This window comes from Heterocephalus glaber, unplaced genomic scaffold (genome assembly GCF_053883595.1).
Source record: "Heterocephalus glaber isolate CG9 unplaced genomic scaffold, H.glaber_assembly_v1.0 deba00000122, whole genome shotgun sequence".
In the NCBI taxonomy this organism is placed as follows: Eukaryota; Metazoa; Chordata; class Mammalia; order Rodentia; family Bathyergidae; genus Heterocephalus; species Heterocephalus glaber.
The window spans coordinates 11,004,160-11,030,523 of NW_028258138.1; the positions used below are offsets into that span (position 1 = coordinate 11,004,160).

Below are 26,364 nucleotides of genomic sequence, written 5' to 3' on the forward strand. Positions count from 1 at the left end.
TGGCCCGGCAGAAACAGCCACTGAGCGCTAATAATTGGGCTTTGTTTTTAAATGGGCCACAGCATCTTTAGGAACCATTTGATTACGCGCGGGGGGCCGCACGTTTGGACGCCCAGCCCGAAGGCCAAGAGCTCCGGGAACCGAGGACAAGCTCTTGGGAGCCCCATGGCAGCGCGCTCGGTGCACGGCGGCCCCAGTCCAGAGGACCGCGCCGCCGGCCGGCAGGGCGGAGCCGGCGGCGGGGCGGCACAAAGTGTTCCGGATCAGTGCCGGGAGGGCCTGCCAGTTCACGGCGCGCCTGCGGCGGAAACGTAGGTACTGAGGCCCGAGGGCGGAGCCGGGCGCCCAGCCCCAGAGGGCCCCAGAGCTCGGACGCCCCAAAGGCGGCGGGGAGGCCAGGAGACAGCGCACAGGTTCCCAGCCCTGGGGCTCCCTGCAGGTGCCCGCAGAGGTCCATACAGTGGGTTCCGTACAGTACTCCCACAGGACCGGGGTCTGCCGCCTTGGGGTTCTCAGCCCCTTCCCTGTCTGAGGACCGGGTGACAAATGCGAAATGTCAGTCGTGGTCCAGCTGGACCCAGCCTTCCAAGGACAACAATTTTTAAAATCTACATTAAAATAAAACCCAACCTTCTCGATATTCCCGGGACACAGATATTAATGCGCACTTCTTAGGTGAGGGAAACTGACCTTGGCGGGCAGGTTAGGATGCTTAACACACAGGAGCCACGAGGTAAAGTTTGTTCAAAGCTCAGGTCCCTCTTGCGCTTTCTGTTCTGTGCACTCAATCACCCAGTTTAGAGGTGCGTTGGAGACTGCAGTGAGCCGGGATCTGTGCTAGGGGCTGGGGATGCCGCCCGCGGAGGGAAGCGGGCGGCCTGAAGGCTGGGGATCAGCACACTGGGCTGTGGGTCTGCAGGGGCCTCTGGTTGCCAGCTCTTCACTGTCACTGAGATTGCTCCCCAGGAATCCTTCTCTATAAGGTCCGAAGGCTTCCTGCGAGGAGTTAATAAACTGACCCCGGGATATGCATAAAACAGGGCCTGAGACATAGTAAGTGTTCAGCCAGTATTAGTCACTGGTATAGGAGGGAAGAGAGGCACTGAACACTTAATGCCAATGAACAGAGTCGGGAAAGACAGGGGGACACAGGGCAATGGAGAGTAACAGGGAGGAAGGTGGATGTTAGGGAAAATCAGACAGCAAGATGGATGAGAAAGATGGGAAGAGTTGGCCAAGAATAGCAAAAGTTGAGTGTTTGGGGAAGAAGATTTTAGCAAAAGGGACCAGTGTATTGAAATCCAAAAGGAACATGGCTCTGTAGAAGGATGGACAGAACACTGAGGTGGCTGGGGCAGAGGAAAGGGCAGGGCAAAGTGACCTGGACAGTCTGGCAGGTCTGAGCTCAGGACCCTGGTGGCCTCGTGAAACACTTCCATTTTATCCAAATTGCTTGCTTAGTGCGTATTTTTATCCGACGTTGGCAAAGTGGAACCAGAGGAGTGATGTGGCTGAGTAAAGCTTTTGCCCAGAGAACAATCAAAACCTAGAGTTAGATTCCCAGCGTTACCAGAGCAAGAAAGAGTCGGGGCGGGGAGGGGGGGGGATTACTGTGGGTGTGGAGTGCAGGTGGACTGGAGACATCAAAAGTGGGTTCAGGGAGTATATACCACCCTACCCAAGGATCAAAAGCAGACACTCAAGCAGATATGTGCACACTGGCATTTACTGCAACATTGTTCTCAGTAGCCAAACGGTGGAATCGACCCAAGTGTCCATCAGTGGGTAAGTGGATATGCAAAATGTGGAAGATTATTCAGCTGAAGGGTGAAATTTTGATACATATTATGACAAGAATGAACCTTGAAGGCATTATGCTAAGAGAAATAAACCAGACACAAAAGGACAAATAGTGTTGGAGATCACTTACGTGAAACACTTAGACTAGGCAGATTCATAGAGGAAAAAATGTAAGGTGGAGACTACACACAGAAAATCTGGAGGGAGTGGGATGGAGAGTTATTGCGTAATAAATACTGGTTTTCTTTGGGGATGATACAAAGGTTCTGGGAATAGTGGTGATGGTTGCACGTTTGGAATGTAATTACAGCCACTGAAGTCCACAGTGAAAAGTGGCTAAAATGGCAAATTTTGTGTCATATAAATTCATTAAAACATTAACATAGTAGACCAAAACACACTGAGTTGTGCGTTTTACTGTTTATCATTTATTAGTGCATATTAGTTATACGGATCAGATTAGTGAGTTTTATTTTGGCATATTCATACATGCATATACCATACTTTGATCATCCAGCCCCATTACCTCCCTTTTCCTCCCCCTCTCCCTCTGATTCCCTTCCTCCTTCCTAATAGTCTTCCTTCTACTTTCATGTGTCATCTCTTTTTTCCTCCTACTTTCCTCATAGGAGAGAAACCATGTGATATTTGATTTTCTGAGTCTGACTTATTTTACTTAACATGGAAGTCCAAATGACACAATTTTGTTCTTTATGGCTGAATAATATTGCATTGTGATGTATTGGTCAGCTTTTTATTGCTGAGACTAATAACTCCACATACACAACTTAAAGGAAGAAGGGCTTATTTTTGCTCACAGTTTCAGAGGTTTCAGTCCATGGTTGGCTGGCTCCCAGGCAGGAACACCCATCATGGCGGTGCATAGAGGAGCAAAGCTGCTCACAGTGGCAGGGAAGCGTAGCACAGAGGAAGAGCACAGTGGAGAAATGTAAACCTGGAAAGTGTGCCCCCAGTGACTTCCATCTGGGCCTCACCTCTAAACAGCATGTTCATCAGTGCATGATCCAGTCATCTCTCCTGGAATCTCTTAATCTAGTTGAGTTGACAATAAAGCTTAACTGTCACAGTGTATTGATACCACATTTTCTTTCTCCCCCCGCCTATTAAATTTATTGGTACATTTTTGGTATACAATACAGTTATATTCACCATTGGGATCTTGTACCATTACATGAGTCTCTTGCTTCTAATTTTTTTTTCCCTTCCCTTGCCCTCCCTTCACCCCCTCCACCCTTCCCTATTTGCAAAGACCTTGTTTCCATTTTTTTTCCTCTTCTCATATCTTTTCCTTTCTCTTTTTCCCTTCCCCCACCCTCCCAATTCCCCTGCTCTTTTAGACCTTTTCTTCCTGTTATACTATATCAGTTATACATTTTTTAAGTTACAATATCAAGATCTAGGAGACATTACCACAGATTTTACAGAATTTAAAAGAATATAGAAAGCATATTTCAAAAATCTGTTTTGAAATAAATTTGACAACTTCTAAGAAGTACCTTGGAAGGCAGATTAATGAAACTAACTATGGAGGAAATATAAAATTTGAATAGAACCTATTAAAGAAAGTATATTCCTAGCTTGAAAACCTACCTATATGACAACAGCAGGCTCATAAACATTTTAACTGATAAATGATATCAAACAATTAAAGCAGAAAAAAGAAGGAACACTTCTCCCCTCATTTTAGGAACTCAACGTTGTGCTAATCCTAAAACTGAATAAAGATAATAGAAGAAAAAAGTATGAACATAGATAGAAATTTGTTTAACAAAACAAACTATTGGAAGTCAGATCTGGCAGTATGTAGAAAGTGGTTTTGTTATAGGAATGGCAGTGTTAATACCACATTTTCTTTATCCATTCTTCTGTTGATGGACATCTAGCTTAGCTATTGTGAATTAGGCTATAATAAACATGGGTATACAGGTATCTTCATAGCATAGTTATTTTAATTATTTAAAAAATATATCAAGGAGTTGTATAGCTAGATCAAATGGTAGCTCTCTTTTGAGTTTTTTGAGGAAATTCCATATTGATTTCCATAGTGGCTGTACTAATTTACTTCCCCTCCAACACTGTACAAGTGTTCCCTTTCCTCCACATTCTCTACCGCATTTATCATTGTCTGTATTCTTGATGATAGCCATGCTGACTGGGGTGAGATGGCATCGCAATGTACTTTTTTTTTTTTGTACTGGGGATCGAATTCGGATCCTTGTACTTGCGCAGCAGGCAGCGAAACCACTGAGCTAAATCCCCAGCCCATCTCAATGTACTTTTGATTTGCATTTCCCTGATGGCTGAAGAGGTAGAATGTTTTTTCATAAACTCATTGGACATTTGTACTTCTTCTTTTCAGAAGTGTCTATGAATTGTGCCTTTTAAATGGGTGAGTTGGATAGCATGTCAAATATATCTCCACAAAGCTGGTTTTTTTTTTTGGTACCAGGGATCGTCACAAAGCTGATTTTTAATAATTCAACAGCAACAAAGTGAATCTGCAGAGAGGGTCCTGAGAGGATGCCACCAGGAGGATGTGGCTGTACCCTGGGTTGGAGCGCTACAGACCCAGAGACTAAAGGGAGAAGTGGCCGAGTGGGACAGATGTTTAGGGGGGTGGGTGGGTGGGTGGACTGCACCATGCGACCAGGAGGTTGCAGGGCTTGAGAGAGTGGAGCCCGAAGGAAGATTCCCTGGCTTCCCTCTGCATTGCCCCTTTGCACTTTGCTGTTAAATTGGAAGATTTTAACGTCCTAATCAGCTCTCTTGAACACTTTTTAGTTTTGTAAGAAAACTGACTGCATTCACCTTTTCAGCTTCCCACACCACCAAGTGTTTTTGTGCCCCACACAAATAGAAACAATACCCCCTGCCCTATTCCTTTGCTCAAAATATTACGGAATTAAAGACCTAAATTCTGGAGCCCTAAAAAACTTATAGGAAGTAGGGCACAATGGCACACGCCTGTAATCCCAGCCACTCCAGAGGCTGGGGCAGGAGGATCTCGAGTTTAAGCCCAGCCCATTGAGATCCTGTCTCAAAATAAAACATAAAATAAAATGGCTGGGGATGTAACTCAGTGGCCAAATATTTGCCTAGCATGTACAAGTCCCTGGCTTCAATCCCCTGTACAGAAGAAAAGAACAAAAGCACCCTCAGAGGACAGGAAAGTGGGGAAGAGAGCAGAGGCTTCAAAGAGAAGGGCCATGTAACCTCTCAGTCTGAGGCATGGAAGAGGAAGGATCTTTTCTACCATGGCAGTTTTCCCCTAAGCTGTTGAAATATAAAGCTGTCGTAGCCTCTCAGTTACTTTCAGCACAGTTACAGGGACTGGATTCAGTCTGATGAAGAGTGAATCAAAGAATAAAAGTGTTTCCAAAATGTTACTATGGCAACCCTTTGAGACAGGTGCTAACCAGTAAAGGACATAATTTATGACTCATTGCTAAATGAAGGGGCCCCTTTGAAAAATTTGTTCAGAATTCCAAGATAGCAACAGCAGAGCCTTAAAGCAATGCTGGACTCTATCTGTACACGGTGCCCTGAATGATTGACCAAATGACACGAAGCTGGCCCTGCTACCGAGGAAGGGCAGAAGCAATAAAGGTAGGTAGAAAGAGGACAAGGAAATTATATCTAAAGAATTGTACTTTGAAAAAGACTGCAATTTCTGCTACCCAAAGTCACCCAAGGCGACCCATATCAGCATCCCCTTGGTTAAATTTAGGCCACTTTCCTTCCAGATCCATCACACCCAAAATGCCTCAGGAATACTCGAAGCCCATAAATTGGCATAATTGAGAAAGTAAAGAGCAGGAAGCTGATCCTAGGATAAAGCAACAGGTTGAGAGAATTCAAAGAATGCTTCAGTTATCCATCTTTTAAAAAATGGGCTCCTATCTGCAATATGGGCCAGTACCTTCCTGTGGGGGCACTGTTCCTGGGGTTCCCATCCCTCAAGAGAAGCCAGAATGTTCCTCATTCCAGGAAATAGTGCACCCCTCTCTCTTGAGCACCCACACTCTATTTCTTTGAGTCTGTACCTTTCAATTTCTGGCTAATAAAACCCTCCTGTGCCTCTTTTGACATGTCCCAAAAATTCTTTTTCTGCGACAGGAGTTGGTGAACCTGTGAACGTTCTGAGTGGGTGGGTTAGGTTCCTTCTCTCAGCTTCTCGAACCTCTTCAGAACCTGTCCGTGAGATACTAAGAAACTGAAGACACAAGCTCACACAGAGCAGCCATTTCTCTCATATAGCAATTAGGGATGGATGCTAAAGCACAAGCATTCTCTTCTGAGTGGCCCACCTTGGGCAGTCTGGGTTCTTCCTGTACGCGTTAGAGATGCACCTCTGTATCCCCAGCATTCTTTTTGGGTGTGGCAGGCACCCTTACAGCACTTTGTAATTAGCTCTTTTACTCTGGACTCTTTGTTCTCCAGTACTGGGGTCTGAGCTCAGGGCCTTTGCACCGAGCTACATCCCTAGTCCTCTTTGATTTTTAACTTTGAGGCAGAGTCTTGCCAAGCCATTACATTGCCCCGAGTGCTGAGATTATCATTATACGCTACTGCCCTTGGTTCGCTCTATTCTTTTTAAAAACAAACTTTAATTTTTATTAGTATGTGTTTGCAGTACATGAGGACTATTGTGAGGAGCTGTACGTGTACATAAACATCTTCATTCTTTTTTCGTCCCCTGACTCTCCTCTCCCTCCCTCCCAGCGCCTTTCAACTCCTGATTTTCTTTCCATTTGCAAAAGCTCTAACCCCATTTTTTCCTCCCAGTTCTGTTTTTAATCCCATTTTCCTCTTATTCCTCCCTTCCCCTCATCTCTTCTTTCCCTTCCATTTGAAAAAGATCTCCCTACTTTCTGTTATCTTTTATTTTGCTCTTTATATTTTAGGTTTCTCATATACAAGAAACCATGCAATATTTAAGCTTGCGTGTTTGATTTATTTCCCTTAAAATTATGGTCTGAAGGTGCATCCATTCATGTGTGAATGAGCCGAGTTTGTGTCATTGTGGCAGAGTGGTATTTCACTGTGTATAAATACAGCCCCCCTTCTTTTTCTTTTAGACACTCTGTCCCATCTTCCAGCTCCAAGTTTCATCTCTATTCTCCTTTTTCTTTGAGGTTCTGGGTACATTGCTCTGCACATATCTCAGCCTATTTGGGGAGATGTTTGCACCCAAACTTGGGTTCTGTGTCCTTTCACCTGGGCCATCAAGGTAGGATTTTTGGCTTCCAACAAAGATGAGTGGTAGCAGCTGTTCTGAGAAGACGTACCCACCATTTGGCAACTTTAGCTCAGGAGAAGGAGGCCAAATGTTGTCCAGAGCTAAAAGGATTCTTCTTGAAGAGCAATGCATGGGGAGGGGGTGGTGTTTATAGAGCTGACATGGCAGAGCCACAGACATAAGAAAGATTCTGCTGGGTGAAGACTGTGAAAGTTGGGATGCACTAGAACGTTATGTAGGAAATGTGAGGCCCAAGGCCTACTGAAGGCAGCTTTAAGAGTACATGGGCAGGGGCTGGGGATTTAGCTCAGTGGTTTCGCCGCCTGCTGCGCAAGCGCAAGGACCCAAGTTTGATCCCCAGTACCAAAAAAAAAAAAGAAAAAAAAGAAAGAGTATATGGGCAGGGGCTCACTGAGGTCTGTGCCTTCAACCAAGCCAAGGTCTTGTGCAATAGTGGCTCCTGGTGTTCAGATAGCTGTCCCAGAGACCTCGGGTCCAGGCCAGCTCTGCCACTGAGAGACAGCTAGCTACCAAAGAGGAATCTCATCTCCCCACCTCTCTCTCTCTCTCTTTTTTTAAAATATGCAAACGGAAAAGTCCATTTGGGCTCTAAAAGCCCATAACTTACTCGAAACAGAAGTAGGATTTCAGAAAATTGGGCTACATCTCTACTGATCTTTGATGTTCCTTAAGTTCTCTTAAGGATGCATCTTTCATTACTTTTTGTGTTTGCTGTCCATTTGTTTAGATGTGAATCATATTGTCCTTTTTGGAAAACTTTTTGGGGTTCATGGAACACAATGAATGGTTGTGGTTCTGACTCAGGGAACTTCTCAGTGTGGGAATTTGCAGGTATTCAAGGTGGTAAAACCCATTCCCAGAAGAGACCAGAGACTGCCCTCTCCCCCTTCCCTTCCAGCCAAGGCTGGACAGTTCTGGGTTCCCAGGGAAGCCCTGAGGCTACTGCTGGTGACTTTCTGCCTTCTCCAGCAGGCCTGGCCTCTGCTGGAGACAAGGGATACTTTGCCTCCAAAGATCTCTCTTCCCCTCTCCTCCCTCCCTCTTGGGAACTGCAGACAGGAACCTGTGCTGATGGAAGGATGCTTCTAGCACACTGGAAAGCAGCACCTCTGGCTCTAGGCATCAGGCTTGGCCTGCAGGCCAACAGAGCGTAGGGCACTGGCTAATGCTGTAAGCTCTGTGGTCAGTGCAGAAGAGTGCAAACCCCAGCTCTGCCAGGACTGGTGCTTATGCTGTGGGTTGTGGTAGACTACAGAGCTAAAAGATCTGGTCAGAGTGGACTCCTCTTACATGGGTAGCCATGGTGATAATCATGTTATAAACATGGCGTACTATTATTTATTGAGCATAAGGTGGTGTCTGGCTTTAATTGGAACCATTAGGAAATGTCTCTGTGATCAAATGACACTTTGCCTTCTTCAGTAAGGATGGGTAAGCCACAGGTTTCGTTGGATGACAGCATGTCTGCTCCTCTGGTGGGACGCTGGGATGGGTTTCTCCACCACAAGCTGTCTGCCTTTTCCTGTGAGCTGGCCGGGACACCCTCTCCACCCTGGCTTTTGAATATGCTCTTCCCTCCCCTCCTCTGGTGTGTCAGCCTCCTCAGGCCTGGCTCACTCCTCACCCTCTTCCTCTGCCCAGGAGTGTCCCTGTACCCCAGCCCTCCGTGACACACCTCGGGTTTTAGGACCTGGATTTCCTCTGAAATGCCAGCTGAGTCTGACTTTAGCTCTTCCAGTCCTCAAAAGCCACATGTGCCTATATGTGTACAATATATAGTTAACCTTCGAAATTTGTTTCATAATAGTAAAGCACATATAACAAAGAATTTGCCTTCCTAACCATCTTTAATGCCCGATGCAGCGGCATTAAGAACACTGCTATTGTCACATGGCCATCATACCATCTCCCACAGAACCCTTTGCAAACTAAAATTTGCAAAACTGAAGCTCTGTACCCATCAAACAACTTTTCATTCCCCTTCTCCCAGCCCCTGCAAACCACCATTCTGCTTTTTACTTCTATGGATTTGACAACTCTAGGGACCTCACGTAAGAAGAATCATACAGTATTTGTCCTTTTCTGACTGCTTTACTTCCCTTGGCATATTGTCTTCCAGATACATCTACGTTGTAACATGTGAAGGAATTTCCTTCTTTTCAAGGGATGAATGATGTTCGTATTCTCCATGACATTCACGATATGTAGTGTGTGCCATGTTAGTCCTTCTGGTGACTTTGCTTCTCCCGGAAGGAAAAGAGAAAAGGGTATCCACGTACTCTGCCTGCCAGTCAGTTTCCACATGGTGGACCGCAGTAAAAAAGCCCTGAGCAAAAACCTGGGAAGGGTGAGGAAGAGGCTGGGAAGGCCAGTCTCGTGGCATAGGCAGGTGGCTGTGGAGCAGAAAGCCTGAGCCTCAGGGGGATCCCTGGAAGGTCACAGGAACTCCCAACAGCGACCTCTGTAGGTGGGGATCTTAGTTTCTGTTTTAGAAATGAATTTTTTAAACTTAAAAAAAAATATGTGTATATATATATATATATATACATAGATATATTATATATATATACATACATGTATAATTAGCCATCATACCATTATAAGTGCACACTTCAATGGCATTAAGTACCATCACATTGTCAGGCAACAATCACCACCATCCCTCTCCAGAGCTCTTCATCTTCCAAAACTGAAACTCTGCACCCATTAAACACTAACTCCCCAACCCCCTGCCCCAGTCCTGGCAGCCACCACTCTGCTTTCTGTCTCTGTGAATTTGATCACTCTCAGGACCTAGAATAGTGAAATCATGCAGTATTTGTCTTTCAGTAACTTAATTCACCTAGCATAATGTCTTTAAAATTCGTGCATATTGTACCATGTATCAGAATTTTCTTCTTTTCCTTCTCTTCCTGCTTCCCTTACCTTCTCCCCCTTTTCAGTACTGGGTGTTGAAACCAGAACCTTCACACTGAGCTACATCCCCAGCCCTTTCATCTTTTATTATTTTGAGACAGGGTCTCACTAAGTCACTAAATTGCCCAAGCTGGGCTCCAGCTTATTGTCCTGCTGCCTCAGCCTCCCAGAGGGCTGGCATTCTAGGTGTGCACCACCATGCCCGGCCCGAATCTCCTTCCATTTTAAGGCTGAAAAATAGTCTATTGTCTGTGTATGCCACAGTTTGCTTATTATCCATTTATCCCTCAAAGCTCATTTGGGCTGCTTCCATAGTTTGGCTATGTGAATAATGCTGTTTTGAATCTGTACCAAAAAAAATTTGTAAATGATTATTCTCAAGGGAAAACTTAAAGTTACCAAAAGGAAAGTTAATCAAAGTCCCTCAAAGGGAATTCAGAATCGACAGAACTGAGCTCTGAGTAAGGACACAGAGCAGAAAGCCCAAAACTTTCTCAGTTTCTGGTATTCTTCATGTCTTGTGTCTCGATAATTCTCCTCTGTGCCTGAAGGCAAACAAGCAAACACCTACAGTAACAAACTGAACTCTTAACGTGTTAACACAGTAGCTAAATCCAAGCAACTTATAAGTATTTGTTCTAATAAGTAAAGAGCACTTTTCAACCTAAGTTGAAAATACTTTTACTTTACTCTTAAATAATCACAGTTGTTTACTAATGGGGAGTGTGTACCTGCTGGACACCACTGTCTCCAACCTTGAAATCAGAATAGGGACTGCCACCTTGATTTCCTGTTCCATGTTGACTTTTGCTTAATCCTTGCTTTTTATCACAGTAACCACCGAAACCCAGATTTGTGAGGCTGTGACTTCATCGAGAAAAGAGCTGTACAATCTAATGTTGAACCAGGAACTACTTTGAATTAGTAGTTTGCCTGGTAATGAGGAGGTATCAAGAATTGCTGCATTATTACACATTGTGCAAATATTCCAAGACAGCCTGTGAGTTTCTTCTAGTGTCCTGGGCATTTGGGGAACTGGAAATCCAGATAATTCAAATGTTATCAAGACCTTACTTTTTCCAAGATCCTCCATGAGCTATTCCCTGGGCTGACTCTCTAACCAACTTCATTTTTTACCACCCTGGTTCCCCTCCATTCCAGACTGCCATGGTTTGGATATGGTTACACCGTGTGCTCCGAAGTTTTATATGTTAGAAGGTCAATCCTCAGTGTTGATCCTCAATAAGAGGTGATTGAACCTTTACGAAGTGGAATCTGAGGGCCGGGGATGTAGCTCAGTGGTTTTGCTGCCTGCTGCGCAAGCGCAAGGACCTGAGTTCAATCCCTGGTACCAAAAAACAAGAAAAAAAAAGTGGAATCTGGTATAAAGTGATTGGGTCATTTGGGGCATAGTTCTCAAAAGGAATTAATACAGTCTTCATGAAACGCTGGTTAGTACTTGTGGTAGCTTTCTGTTACTATAACAAATACATGAGATAAATCAACTTACAAAGAAGAACGGGTTCTGCCTCATAGTTTTAGATGCTTCACTCTATAACCAATTGGCCCCTTGCTTTGGGCCTCTGGTGGACAGGACATCATGGTGGGAACATGTGACAGAGGAAGCCCATTCACCTCCTGGTGGCCAGGAGGAAAAGAGAGAAAGAGACTGGGTCTCAGAATATCCATCAAGGCCACAAGCCCAGTGACCTAAATTTTGCCACTAGGCCTCACCTTCTAAATGTTTCTACCACCTCCCAATAGCACCATGGGCTGGGGGCCAAACTTTTAACACATGGGCTTTGGGGGGATGTGCCAGATCCAAAGTATGGCAGTTATCTTGAGAGGGTTGCTGTAAAATCCTCTCCTGCTGCTCTGTCTCCCTGTCCTCCCATGTGAGCTCCCACTTATGTGCACTCCCATCACAAAGCCACCCACTATGACAGAGCTTGCGCCATGCTGCTTGGACTCAGTCTCCAAAACTGTGAGCTAAATAAACTTCTTTTTATTATGTTACTCCGGCTTGAATATTTTGCCATAGCAAAGGAGAATGAACAATACACAGACACACTGGCCCTTCTGCATCCCTTCCCCACTCTGATGTTCCCATCTTAGAGCTCTTGCATTTGCTGTGCCTTCCACTTGGAATGTTTTCCTCCTAAGGGCTGCCACAGTGTCTTAGTTACTTTCCTCATCACTGAGACACAATAGCTGATACCCCCAACTTGAAGAAGGAGAGGTTCATTTTGGTTTGTGTTTTACAAGTTTCAGTTCTTACTTGGTCTGTGGCATGGCAGAAGGGCCTAGGCCAATGTTGGCAAACCTTTCAGAGATGGAGTACCCAAACTCCAACCCCAGACCACTTATTTATTGCAAAGTACCAAAACTGCCTGCATGTGCACTGTTATCCAATGTTTGGCTGCTAGGTGATGCTGGAGCAACTTGGCTCACATGGTGACAGAGAGGGCTCTTTGTGCCCATGGCAGCACTTGTGCCATAGGTTTGCCACCACTAGCCTAGGCAGAGAGCTGCTCATGTCATGGCATCCAGGAAGCAGAGAGAGAAAGGGAGAACTGGGAGGGAGATAAACCCTTCCAGGCCATTCCCCCAGTGACCACCTCTTCTGACAGCAAGACACTCTGAGCCCTATAATCCAATCACCTTCCCTAAGCCCCACTTATGATCCAATGAGGCTTTAGTGGGACATCTAGATATGAACCACAACAACATGGCTTTCCTCTCTTAACTCATTCAAGTCTCCTGTCATTCCCTCCCCACCTTAGTCCCCCTGGCCTATGTTCCTCATCTGCAGGGTGCTCATGGGAACCTGCTTGCCAATCTGTCAGTCTTCCTGTACCTTAAGGAGTGATTTACCCAAAACAAATCTCTCTGAAAGCATAATTACATTTGAATTTAGTGGTCTGGGATTACTTCAAAGTAACAAAGCAAAATTATAGCTTGATGTAATTAAAATGTTAATGTACGAAAAGGAAGCAAACTGAATAAATAAAGTTAAGAAAATAGTACATATACACAACATTATTCCAGCTTAAACAAACAAGCCAGGCATACTAAAAGAAGAAGCCAAATGAGGAAATGATGGTACTGGTATTATCCTGGAGACCTGCAAATCCAAATGGCTCCCCCACAAGTGGAGAAACCTCTCTATGTCCTGATGAGAAGAACTCAAAAGTCAGATTGCAAAGTCATGCATATGAGGGTGGAGGAATTTTTCTATATTTTCCCATCTACCACATCAATTTTCCCATCAACCACATCATTTTCCCATCAATTTGGGGGTACAATATTTATTATATATCAAACTCCTATTATTCCTTCAGTTTCTTTCATATTGTCAAATATGGCAAGATTTTCTACTTCCTAAGGCTGAATAAATAATATTCCACTGTAGGTATTATCATATTTTATCATTCACCTGTCTATGAACATGTGGATTGTTTTTATAAGTAGGCTATGTGAATAATACCACAATGGGTGTGCAAATAGCCTTTCAAGATCCTGGTTTCCATTCTTTTGGATATATGTTAAAATCTTGCAGACATAGCATTGGGTTACAACAACTCATTCCATAATTTTCTACTATAAATTTGTACTTTAGCATAATAGTAGCTGGCTGTGTATCTCAGGAGATGTACCTGGGGTATACACGAAGCAATCTTTGTGTTTATCCACAATGAACAGCAAGGTGTGTGCACATGTGCAAAAGTGTAAAACTGGGATTTTTACCCACATAATGCTCCATATAATAGGTTTTGCATATTTATCTGAGCATCACCGGGAGTAAAATGCACCCACACCACTCTTCTGTTATGAAAACATGTATTTTATCATAATGGTATGAGGATGTGACTCACAGTAGCCGTAACCTGGGAAAAGCAAAAACCCATCTGTGCATTTACCCACTTGTAAACGAATAGCTAGGTGTGTACAGGAGCTCCAAAGCAGCAAGAGGTGAGATTTACCCATGAAATGTTCATTGCTAAATTTATGTGCTTTTAGGATTTGTTTTTTAAAAAGTTTTCTTTTGATTTTTCTGGTAGAAGCAGCCCAAATCAGAACAATGCCACATGAAAAACCTGATTTGCAACTTCTGAAGGAGGTCAAAAGTGAATCATCACCACCGGGCATGGTGGTGCATGCCTGTAATCCCCAGCACTTGGGAGGCTGAGGCAGGAGGATCCCCATGAGTTTGAAGCCAGCCTGGAATACATAGTGAGTTCAAGGCCAGCCAACTACATAGTGAGAACCTGTTTCAAAAAGCCAAAAAAAGGTGAATTACCAGATTACTCATGCATGGGTGATGAAAATGATAATGACATTGGCCATGTGAGCCAAAGTTCCTGTGACAATGAAATGGAGCAAAAATTGACAGATACAAACACAAGGAATGCAGACCTCCTTGATTCAGATCACAAAGAAAACAGCAATGTGAGTACATATTTGACTAGTCAAAATGTTGCAAAATGGTCATGAAACCAAATGGAACAATCCAATGTTAGAACTAGGTCCAAAAATATAGTTAGGACCATGGCAGGGGTGAAACCTATTGGACAGAATGCCAGCACTGCTATTCAGTGTTGGAAATTGTAACAGATGAAATGCTACAAGGTGTTGTAAAAGGTACAAAGGCTGAAATACAAGTAAAACATTCTGTATGCACCAATATTCAAAAATGTATTTATTATACATTTACTAGTTTGAACTGAAAGCATTCATAAGCCTGCTATACTTAGCGGGGATTTCTCATGGAAATTACAGGAATGTAAAAAACTTATAGAAAAGTGGGAGGTCAAAATATGGCATAAAAATTTATGCCCTTTTAGATGTGAAGACTTGTTATGTTTTCAATTTAGAAATTTATCTTGGAATTAACCCACTAGGTTCTTATTTGTGTAGTGAGAAACCCAATGCGCCCATCTCCCAAACTAATTGGAATGTGACATTCAATAACTGGTTTACCAAGCTAGGTGTGTGATGCATGCCTATAATCCCAGAACTTGAGAGGCTGAGTCAGGAGAATCACTGCAAGTTCTAGGCCAGGCTGGGCTACATAGTGAATTCAAGGACACCCTGAACTACATAGTGAGACCCTGTCTCAAAACATATTTTTTAAAAATAATTGGTTTTCCAGTTTCTGATTGATGTTACATTTACCAACAGAGTACAGGTTGACCAGTGCAGGAACTGTATGCAGGAACATAGCAGAAATTCCAAATGAAATGTTGTGATTTCCAAGCAGAGAATTGTATAGTACAATCTTTGGATTTCAGAAAGATTTACATTGGCCTTGTATATGGCACAGAAAAACAAACAGGTACTGATGATGTCAACATTGAACCATAACGGAAATACTGATATGGAAACCTCCACAAAATGGAAGCCTGGGATAGAAACTTTCAACAAAACCAAAGGGGAGATGTTATTGACGAGTTATGCAGTAATGATGATGTCACTTGAAACACAAAACATTGCCCAATGGTTGTGTTTTACTCGATCCTAAACATGTATGGCATAAATACTTTACAAGAAAAATAACAAGTGCAAAATACCATGGAGAAATTTTCTTAGAGGATTAGGACTGGAACTCATAAGAGATCATTTACCGCAGAGGAAAAACAAAATCTTTCTGCTCAGGGAATTATACAAAAAAATTATGGAGCACACTGGTGAGCTGACAGGTGAACAGGTAGGCACAGCATCACAAAGACCTACTATGATAACAGGAAAACCAAAAAGATGTCAACTGTACCCTACAATTAAGTACAGGAAAAACATATGCGCTATCAGTATAAGGAATACTTATGTATGGAGCATGCAGTTTTCATGTGTGAAGATTCCCTTGGGTGTGACAGTTGAAGCAAAGATTATTTCTGTGGTAGACTTTTGTTTCTATTTAGGTTGTAGTTCACATAGGTTTTTATTTCTGATGTTATAGTTTAGGTTTTGTAAGCAAGTAAAGAGCTGATGTGAAGATGGTGATGACTATTCTAAGCGCTCATTATATATTTGATATTTTATCTTATTGATGTCTTATTTTCTTGCTAAATGCACATTGTACAATATAGTAGGAAGCTTCTGACAAAATAGGAAGAGAACCGAGATGACAAGAATGGCCTGCCACATAGGGAAGGGAATCTAAGCACATGTACTGTCAGTTTAAGCGAGATGTGTGCATGGAACATGCAGTTGTCATGTGTGAAGACTGCCTTCAGTGTGACAGCTGAAGCATAGATTATTTTTATTGTAGAATTCTATTGGTATTTTCATTGTAGTTCATACAGGAATTCATTTCTGATGTTAAGTTTTAGGTTTTTTAGGCAAATACACAGCTGATGTGAGAATGTTGATGTTTATTCTAAATGCACAATGCATATTAAGAATTGTATACTTTATTTTATTGATATTTTATGTTCCTGTTAACTATCCACTGTATAATATAATAAGAACCTCCTGACAAAACAGAAAGACCAGGGAGATGTCAAGTATGTCTTACAAAAAGGTCAGGAAAGCAAAACATATGTGCTGTCAGTGTAAGTGATACGTGTGTATGGAATGTGGTGTTGTCACATGTGGAGACTACCTTAGGTGTGATAATTGAAGTAAAGATTTTTTTTTTGTAGAGTGATATTGGTATTTTCATTGTAGTTCATATAGGAATTTATTTGTTGTACTTTTTTAGACTTTATACACCAAAAAATAGTCGATGTTGAAAGTTTGATGCTTTTTTATAAACAATAAATATTAAAAATTCAATACAATGACATTCATCATTGGAAATTTGCAACTTTACATAGTCTCTCTTGGTTCTTATTTTTCACCCTTCCCCAGCCCTCCCTTCAACCCCTCCATTCCTCCCTATTTACAAAGATTTTGTTCCTATTTTTCCTTTTTCTCATCTTAATCCCGTTCCCTTCTATCCTTTCCCCTACCCCTCCCACTTCCTTCCTCTTTTCCCCTTTTCTTCCTATTTCACATTACCTATTATACATTTAGTCCTTATTTACACTTTCAGTTTCTCACACCAGAGAAACTATTCGGTATTTATTCATGTGTGTCCTATTTATTTCACTTAAGAGTATATTGTATACCTAAAATGTACCATTGATTAGAATGAATAATCGATAATGCAAAATAGGAAGAAAAGGTCCAAAGGGGTAGGGGTAGTGGGAGGGGCAGGGGAAAGGAAAAAAGGGAAAGGAAAAATGATGAGAAATGGAAAAAATGGAAATAAAGTCTTTGTAAATAGGGAAGGGTGGAGGGCGTAAAGGGAGGGCTAGGAATGGGGAAAAAATAAGAACCAAGATGCATTATGTAAAGGTACAATTCCCAATGAGAAATGTAATTGTCTTGTATACCTACAATGTACCAATAAAAGAATTTAATTTAAAAAAATTCAATACTTCACTTTTAATATTTTTTCCTGTTAAGTACTTATTGTTTGATATAATAAAACTCATAAAATTAAAATTAATAATTCATCAATAGCAATATTCTAAATAATAAATGTGAGTATTATACACCCATGTTTATATGCCTTTATGATGAATTTGGCATTATGCCCCAGGGTTTTAAGTGTAATAAGCCAGTCAAAGGACAAATACTACATAATTCCACTTATAGGTCATACCTAAAATAGTTACACTCACAGAACTAAGACTACATAGGTGATTATCAGGAGGTTATTGATGAATTGATGTAAAGGTACACTTATACAAAATCAGTTAGTTCTAGACAGCTGCTGTAGAGCCTAGAGTCTATACTCAAGAATACTGCCTTAAGAGCTTAAAATGTGTAAAGAGGATAGATCTCATGTGAAGTTTTTGTTGTTGTTGTTGTTGTTTGTTTTGTTTGTTTTGTTTTGTTTTGAGACAAGGTCTCACTATGTAGTTCAGGCTGTGCTTGAACTCACAGCAATTCTCCTGTGTCAGCTTCCTGAGTGCTGGGATTATAAGCATGCACCACCTTGCCTGTTTTCATGCTAAGTGTTCTTAACACATACACACTCACACACAAACACCTAAAAAACACCTTCAAATGGAAGCAAAGAAATTTTGGGAGGTGATGGATATGTATTTTCTTGATTGTGATAATGATTTCACAGGTGTATACCTATGTCCAAACTCATCAAAATGTACACAATAAACCTGTGCTCTTTATTGTATGCCATTTATATCTCAATATTGGTGTTTAGGAATAAAAATAAATTAAAATTTGTAACTATGCTTGTCTTTATTCTACTTTGACTAAACTTTATTTTGGAATAATTCTAGATTTATGGTAAATTTGAAAGGAGAGTGATTCTATACATTTGCACTCAGATTCATCTAGTATTTCCATTTATCATAATTAATGTATAATTAGTAAAATAATTGTTAAAACTAAGTATAGTATAATTGTTAAAACTAAGAAACCAGACATGCTATGTTACTGGTTGACTAAACTCCAGTTTTTATTTGGATTCCACCAGTATTTCCCCTACTGTTTTTTTTCTACTCCAGCATCCAGGAGATGGCACCACACTGCATTTAGTTGTCTCATCTTTCTGGTCTCATCTGCTCTGTCAGTTTATTTCTGTCTTGTTTTTCATGACTTTCACAGTCTTAAAGGGCACTGGTTGTGTGTTTTTTAGATTGTCCCTCAATTTAGGTTTGCAGGTGATTAGGCTGTGGTTATGGATTTGAGGAAGTGTTATGGCTTATATCTAGATGTTCCCTAAAGTCTCATGTGCTCATAGCTGGGGCTTTCTGGAACTGTCTGGATCTATAGGCAGGTGTATGATAATCAGATTAAGGGTGATACTGAATTAGTCCACTGATGGTAATTATCATAGTTCTTGGTATGGGTGAGAAGATTTACTGAAGGCAGAAGCCCCACCCTGGGTATGGGTGACACTAACCAAAAGGCTTGTAGCCTTGATTGGAAAAAACAGAAAGACAGACTTGCTGCTGCTGCTTGCTGCTTCCTACCTGCTACCTTTCTACCATGGACAGTTTCTCCTCTGTGATGCCCCTCTGTCATGCCACCCTGCCTTGGAGCCAGCCAATTATGGACTGAAACCTGTACAAATTGTGAGCTGAAATAAACCTCTCCTCCTCTAACTTGTGGATGTCAGGTATTTTGTCTCAGCAACAAGAAAGTAACTGAGACAGGAAGCATGTGCAGAAGTGAATGACTCTTATCATATCACATCCAGGTACATGTGGCTTATCACTGGTGCAATGTGTTAGGCAGTTCAGGCTGGCCTCAAACTCACTATGTGGCCCAAGCTGGCCTCGAACTCATGCTGATCCTCTTGCCTCAGCCTCTTGAGTGCTCGGATTACAGTGGTGCAATGATTTGAATGCATTTCCTGTATTATTCAACGTTCTGTTACTGTGACAAAATACCTGAGACATAACTTAAAAGGAGGAAAGGTTTATTTTGGCTCACAGTTTCAGCCCAAGGTTGTTTTTCCTTATTGCTTTGAGCCTATGGTGAGGCAGAGACTCATGGGGGGAGTTAGTGATAGAGCCAAGCTGTTCAGTTCATGGCAGCAGGGGAGCAATGAGAGAAAGGAGGGGCTGAGGTCCCAATGTCCCCTTCGAAGGCATGTCTCCAGTGATCTAACTTCCATTAGTCCCCATCTCCTAAAAGTTCCACCCTCCCCACAGTGTCACAAGCTGTAACCAAGCCTTCAACATATGGCCTTTGGGGAATATTTAGTATTCTAACTATAACACACCCCCTCCTGAACTTCACGTGTTGGAAACTTAATCTCCAAATTTATGTGGTGATGATTTAGAGGCAGGGCCTTCGGGAAGTAATTGGGATTAGACAAGTTCATGAGAGTGGAGCTTGCATGGTGGCATTAGTGAGTTTACAAGAAGGGGATGAGGCCTGAGCTGGCACACTTGCTCTCAGTGGTGCCCTCTGACACATTATGATGTAGGAAGAAGACCTGCACCAGCTACTTAGCAGATGCTGGTACCATGGTTTTAGATTTCCAAGACTTCAGAATCTGGGCTAAATATATCTCTGTCCTTTATAAGTTACACAGTCTATGGTATTTTGTTATAGCAATAGAAAATGGACTAAGACAATTAGTGATGTTACCTTTGATCACTTGGTTAAGGTGGTGTTTTCCGTGTTTATTATAAGGTTACCTTTTTACCTTCTTCATATTCTAATCTTTGGAAGTAGATCGCTAAAGCCACATGAGGGAGAAGAGAGGGAAAGAATGTGTAAAATAGACCCCACTTCTTGGAGCAGGGAAAATCTACATATATTATTTGAATAATTTCATAAGATTTATCTCTTCCCCCCATTTATTAACCTATGAAATCATTTTATATCAGTATTATAGATTTATGTGTATTTATTTATTTATTTATTTAAAGCTGTCTCATTTATTATTTAGGCTATTTAGGTAGTATACTTATATTAAAAATGGAAGCGAATTTTTCAATTGCTTTTAAAAAAAGTAAATAGTAATTAATTAATTTACTGTTATACTCAAAATCGTCTACGTTTAAGGTGAGAGAATCTTTGCCAATAGAAAGGCGCTGCTCCAAATTGCAAGTGGTATTACGAAGAGCTGCAATCTCTTTGTTTTTTTCTTCTTGAAGATGTTGAAGCTTCCTTCTGTAGATACTCTGTGGGGGAAATAGTAGCATCTGGATATGGTTTTGACTTAGTCTGAACTCTTGGTAGTTTGGCATCAAACTCCAGCTGTAGTTTGATTATTTCATTTTGCTTTTCTTTTTCTTGAGTTATTAACTTTGCATTTAACTCTGAGATTTCCATCTCCTTTTTCTTTATTAGATCTTTGTGCTTTTCTTCATTTAATTCAACTTTTTTCTGCATATCTTGATAAAGTTTTCTTATTTCTATCTTATGTTCTTCCTCTTTGATTTTCATTTCATGTACAAGTTTGGCAATATTATTCTTATAGTCCTGTCTGTGAGATTTCAGCTTTTCCCTTGTCATATCAGCATTTCTTTTTAGTTGTTCATTTTCACCTCTCAAATTGTGTTGATATTCAATGGTCTGTTGTAGCCCTTTTATCATATCATGAAGAGCAGCACATTTTGCTGTTGTTCCTGGTTCCTCAAAGTCTCCCCTGTGTGTATTTATTTTATACCTTAGGTTATAATACAGTGCTTTATTTTGTCACTGTTTGTAACTTTCCCATTAGGAGTTCTTTCAGATTGACTCCTGTGTCTCTGACATTCCCTATTTTATTTTTGAAGTATTTCTTATTTTCTGGCACTACAGATGCTCCAGGCCCATTTTATGTGTTTCCATGCCCAGCCAAAGACCTAGATTTTTCTCTAAGGAGCACTGTTTTTGTTTTGTTTTTTAGAGAATGGTATTCGAAACCGAGTTCTGGTCATTGAGTGTGCTCATTGCTACTGGATTGTTATGACTTCTATGTCCTGTCCAGTTAGCAGAGGTAGAAAATACGAGCCTGTTTACAAACTCAAATAGAGTATGTCTATACTTATTTCTGTACCTATTCATTTCTCTGTATGTTAAGCTTAAGATTAGAGCATACTTATGTCTCCAACTCTAACTCAATGCCACAGGGGTCATTCTAGCCTTTCTCTCTTGCTTATTATAAACAACTCCCTTCTCTAACAGTAAGAAAGCTGGTTCCCATTGACCCCCAAACATTTACTTAATTGTTCAATCCCAGGACACAGAAGTGTCCAAGTTATTAACCCCTATCTACATGACACTGGTCTACTTTTAAATCTGTGTTCTGTTCAATTAGCCTATTTCTCTATTTGTTTACCACTATCCTTCTAATTTGATTATTGTAACTTTGATATAGATCTTCATGCATGATAAAGCAAGATCCTCTTTTATCTTTTTTAAACTGACTTAGTCATTCATACGACCTTTCAATACAAATTTCTCATGTTTTGTTGCTTAATTTTGATAGGAATGACAATTCTAGAGTTTAGTTCAAGAAGAATTAACAAATTTAAAATATGAAGATATTCTTCCATGAACTTAGTATGCTTCTTTTTATCTTTTTTTGATAGTGTATGTTTGTGATCCATAATAAGTATATTTATCTTGGGAAACTGGTACATAAAATTTTGCATCTTGATACATAGTATGGTTCTTTAGATTTTCTTTTATAATTTTCTCCTTAAAGGTGTTATGAAATCTTTTCTAGATTAATTCTGAGATAATTTACAGGTTGTGTTTGTAAATGACATCCTGTTGGCTATAACACTTTAAAATTAGCTATTGTTAGCATAGAGACAATGCTATTGATTTTGGCAATTTGATCTTATATGTGACAACCTTGCTAAACTCTTAGTTTGTATTTCAGTTGAATTTTTGAAGTAGAAAAAATAATTAATCTCTTCTAATTTTCCCTCTTTTATTTTATTGTCTCAATTTATCTCTCTAGCCATGACCTATAGTAACAATAGCATAGACAGTGAGCATCTCTGCTTTCTGTTGTTCCCAACCATAATTCAAGTGCATTTAAGTTTTTCTATAATAGATGATGACTGCTACAGGTTTAGGGGATATACTGTGTAGTCTGAAGCAAGTAAAGGATGTGCCTTCTATTCCTAGTTTTATATAAACTTTAAAACCCACAGATAGGCATTTTATACTGCTTTTTTTCCATCTAAGGTAATAATTGATTTTTTCTTTGATTTATTAATGTAGTGAATTATATAGATTTAAACCATCCATACATTTCTTTTCTAATGCAGTGTTGGACTCAGGCAAAATTTTATTTACATACATATGTTTATAATTGAAGTAAGACCATCATATTTTTACTTTGCATTATCTTTAGTTGGTTTTGTATTTAAGTCTCTGTTAGCCTCATGAAATGTGCTGGGGTATTTTCCATCTTTTCTGTTTTCCAGAACAAACTAAATAAGGTAGGGATTTTGTTTCTTAAAAAATCGTTGTTAGAATTTACCTGAAAAATATACCTGAACTTTGGGAAAGGCTTGATTGTTGACATATTCAAATGTTTTAGTGTTTTTTAAAAGCCATTTTTGGAATTTTACCCTTTTCAGAAATTTTAGTTTTGAAAGTGTTGAGTAAATAGGTGTTTATAATTTTTTATTTTAAAATATATGTGATTTGTGTGCTAATTCCCTAATTTACCTCTTTTTTTGTATTCTTTTTTAACCTTCCTAATCAATCTTACCACCAGTTTATGCATTTAATCCAAAAAGCACAAACAACTAGGCTTTGTGAAGGTTTATCAATATTCTTTTTTGTTCCACGTACACATGCAGTTTTATTGTAACAAAGCAACTTGTACACTTTGAACTATTAAAACTGCACATCACCTTTTCCTTTCCAGTGAAAACAAAAAGAATTTAAAAATAAACCAACAAAATTACAATAGAGAATGTCAATTCCAAATAAGACTCTACAGGTTCTGCTGATTCTCCCATCAAGTGGCAAGGCTCAAGTCATCATTAGGAGAGGATTTTATTTTAAAAGTGTCATCTTAAACTGCAAGGATGTCTGTTAACATCACAAGTAAACATGCCAAAGGAGAAGCCATGTTGTCAAATGCCCGCTTAACCCACCCAAACATCTCAAACCCACCCTTTGCTGACCTTCTATACCCCATTTTTAAAGTTTTTTTTTCTTTTATTGAACAAGAGAAAGTAGACAGGTACGTGTGGGTAAATGCTAACTGTCCATATTCACATAGAGACACAGTGTAATCTTTGAGCCCAATATACAGAGAAAGGAGGAAAAGAGCTAGACTTCTACGCACTACCACACAGGGCCGAGCGCCCTTCAGCTTCCCGCAAAGCGAAGGGAGCGGAAGGGTTTTCTCTTTTCCCACAGAGCATGGTGGTGTGGATTCCATACAGTTTGTGTAAGGCAGGAGGGGATCAAAATGAATTTAGGACAGAAGGTTGCAGAGACCCTTTTCCCATTGTATTCTGCTCAAGGTATCTCCCCACAAAGTAAGTCAAGAACCATGGTGTTTGAGAAAAGACTTCAAGAACAGGGCGACTGAGCACAAGAGGGGGAAAAAAGACTACAACTTGCTCCCAGGGACTGGAGAAAATTAAACAAGGCAAAAAAGAAGGTTGGAATCCATCAGTGTTCAATTAGTCATCTTCTCCTTCATTCTCCTCTCCTTCCTCCCCTTCATTATCATCTTCATCTTCTTCACCTTCATCCTCATCCCCTTCTTCATCAATGTCTTCCAATCCTTCTTCTTCTTTATCATCTCCTCCTCCTCCTCTTCCTCTCCTTCTCCTCCTCCTCCTCCTCCTCCTCCTCCTCCTCCTCCTCCTCCTCCTCCTCCTCCTCCTTCTTTTCCTTCCCCTTCCCCTTCCTCGTCATCCATATCAGGAACCAAGTAGTACTGCAAGGGATTTGGCCAAATATCATCTTTGATGACCTCTCCTAACTCATCTGCACCCGCATCAGAATGGTCGGTAAACCAGGTAAAGAAGCTCTCAGGTTCTCCATGCTGCCTCTTTCCCACTGGCTTCTGTGTTTGACTTGAATGTTTCGGCAAATCCTTTCCAGATTTCCATCTGATTTCAGTGGACTTTGAAGATGGATCACCACTCTCATTCAGATGAAATTCTTTGGAGAGAACTTTATTTTTGAAGTAAGGATTTTCATCAAAATAAAAATCTATTCTGTATCCTGATTTTATATCTTCAAATTCTGTCACTTCGACTCTGGTCAAATAATTCAACGCCTCTTCGTCTTCCTCCCCAAGCAGTGCAGACACTTGTGGATGGTTAACAAATGTTGTTACCCAAAAATTGGGGATTTTGGCGATCAATTCTGACCTCTTCTGAAAAAATGGTTGGCAGAATGGTTGTTATATTTCTGTTCTACTTTCAATATCTCCTCACTGGCTTGTTCATTAAGTCTGTCTGTTGCATTTTGTACTTCATCAATATGTTCAATTGCTTCTTGTTGTTCTTTTTCTGAGATCTCGTCGGCCCCGTCGTGGTTGGAGTTGAGCTCCTTTTTACTGACTTTGGCCGCGGGCACCGACATGGAGCTGCCCCGCGGTCGGGGTCGGGGGAGCAGGGACAGGGAGAGAGCTATCAATATTCTTTAATAGGTTTTCCTCCAATCTCTTGTAATTGATTTCTGTCCCTATTCTTTTTTCCATATGTATATTTTTATTAGAGCATATTAATTTTATTGAACATTGGGTTTTATTGTGGCATTGTCATACATGCACGTACTGTGGCCTTTATTTTTTCTTCTTAATTCTTTGGGTTTGTTCTGTTGTACTTTTCCCCATTTCTTGATTTGAACATTTATTATTACCTTATCTTCAATCTTTCTTGCACTTTGATGTGTTTAAAACAAACAAAAAAACTCCATTAACCACTGAATTCCACAGATATTGACATATGAAGTCTTTTTTTTTTTGGTACCAGGAATCAAATTTGGGACCTTGTGCTTGCAAGGCAGGCGGCGGAACCACTGAGCTAAATCCCCAGCCCTGTTAAGTATTCATTTTGTTGCCTACCAAGTTTCACAGTTTCCTTTTCTTGCTTGTTTCTGACAGTATCCTATGTAGCTCAGGCTATCCTTGAACTTGCCATCCTCTTGTGACAAAGGATGCCAGGTTACAGGTGTGTACCACACCCAGCTCTCCTTATACCTTCTAAGAATTACTTAGTAGAAATTCTCCCTCTCCTCAGATTAATGGGACTTTTAAAAAAGTATCCTCTTATCAAGGTCTAATTTTATTGTGTGATGGTCAGAGAACATGGTCTACATGATATTGATTTTTTGGAATTTATTGAGGTCTCCTTTGTGACCTAAATTGCTAGTTTTAATGACTCTTCCACTTGCTTAAAAAATGTATTCTCTGTTTGAGGATAAAAAATTCTCTTATAATCTACTAATTTGAAAGCAGTTATTCAAATTTTCTTTTATCTTAAAAATTTCTAAGGATTAACGATGTCAGCATAGTCGACACAATTACTTTGAAATTTAATATCTGATATTTCAATATGTAAATTGAGTACAGCCTTTGCCACATTTTGCTATGTGAAGAATCTGGCCATGAACTCAATCACCTAATGTATCTGAGTGGTCCAGTCTATAACAATGATCATCAATATAATACATATTTATTGAGGACATAGCCTGTGGTAGATTAATTGATGGTTAACTTGAGTGGTAATGCCCGGCTGAACTGAGTCAGCATGGTTCTGGGCATGGAAGACCCACCTGAGGATTATTTCCGGAATGGCATAAAAAGGAGAACAGGAAGGGATGATTGCATGTAGCTGATTTCCCAGAAGCTTGACATAGCTGGTTTTCCTGTGAACTTGGCTGTTCTCATTGAAGGAGCTCAGGTCCTTGCTGTCTCCAGG

At 40.7% G+C, this 26,364-nt stretch overlaps 1 long non-coding RNA gene and 1 pseudogene across 1 annotated transcript; one reads left to right on the plus strand and one right to left on the minus strand.

The window, feature by feature from the left end:
• The first annotated feature begins 186 nt into the window (after nt 1-186).
• Nucleotides 187-14,446, plus strand: LOC147830336 (uncharacterized). Its single transcript, XR_015451986.1, has 2 exons — nt 187-311; nt 14,059-14,446. It is a non-coding gene; the product is annotated as an uncharacterized LOC147830336 (long non-coding RNA).
• Nucleotides 14,447-23,303: 8,857 nt separating this feature from the next.
• LOC101716803 (protein SET-like) lies at nt 23,304-25,900 on the minus strand (annotated as a pseudogene).
• Between the last annotated feature and the right edge of the window lie 464 nt (nt 25,901-26,364).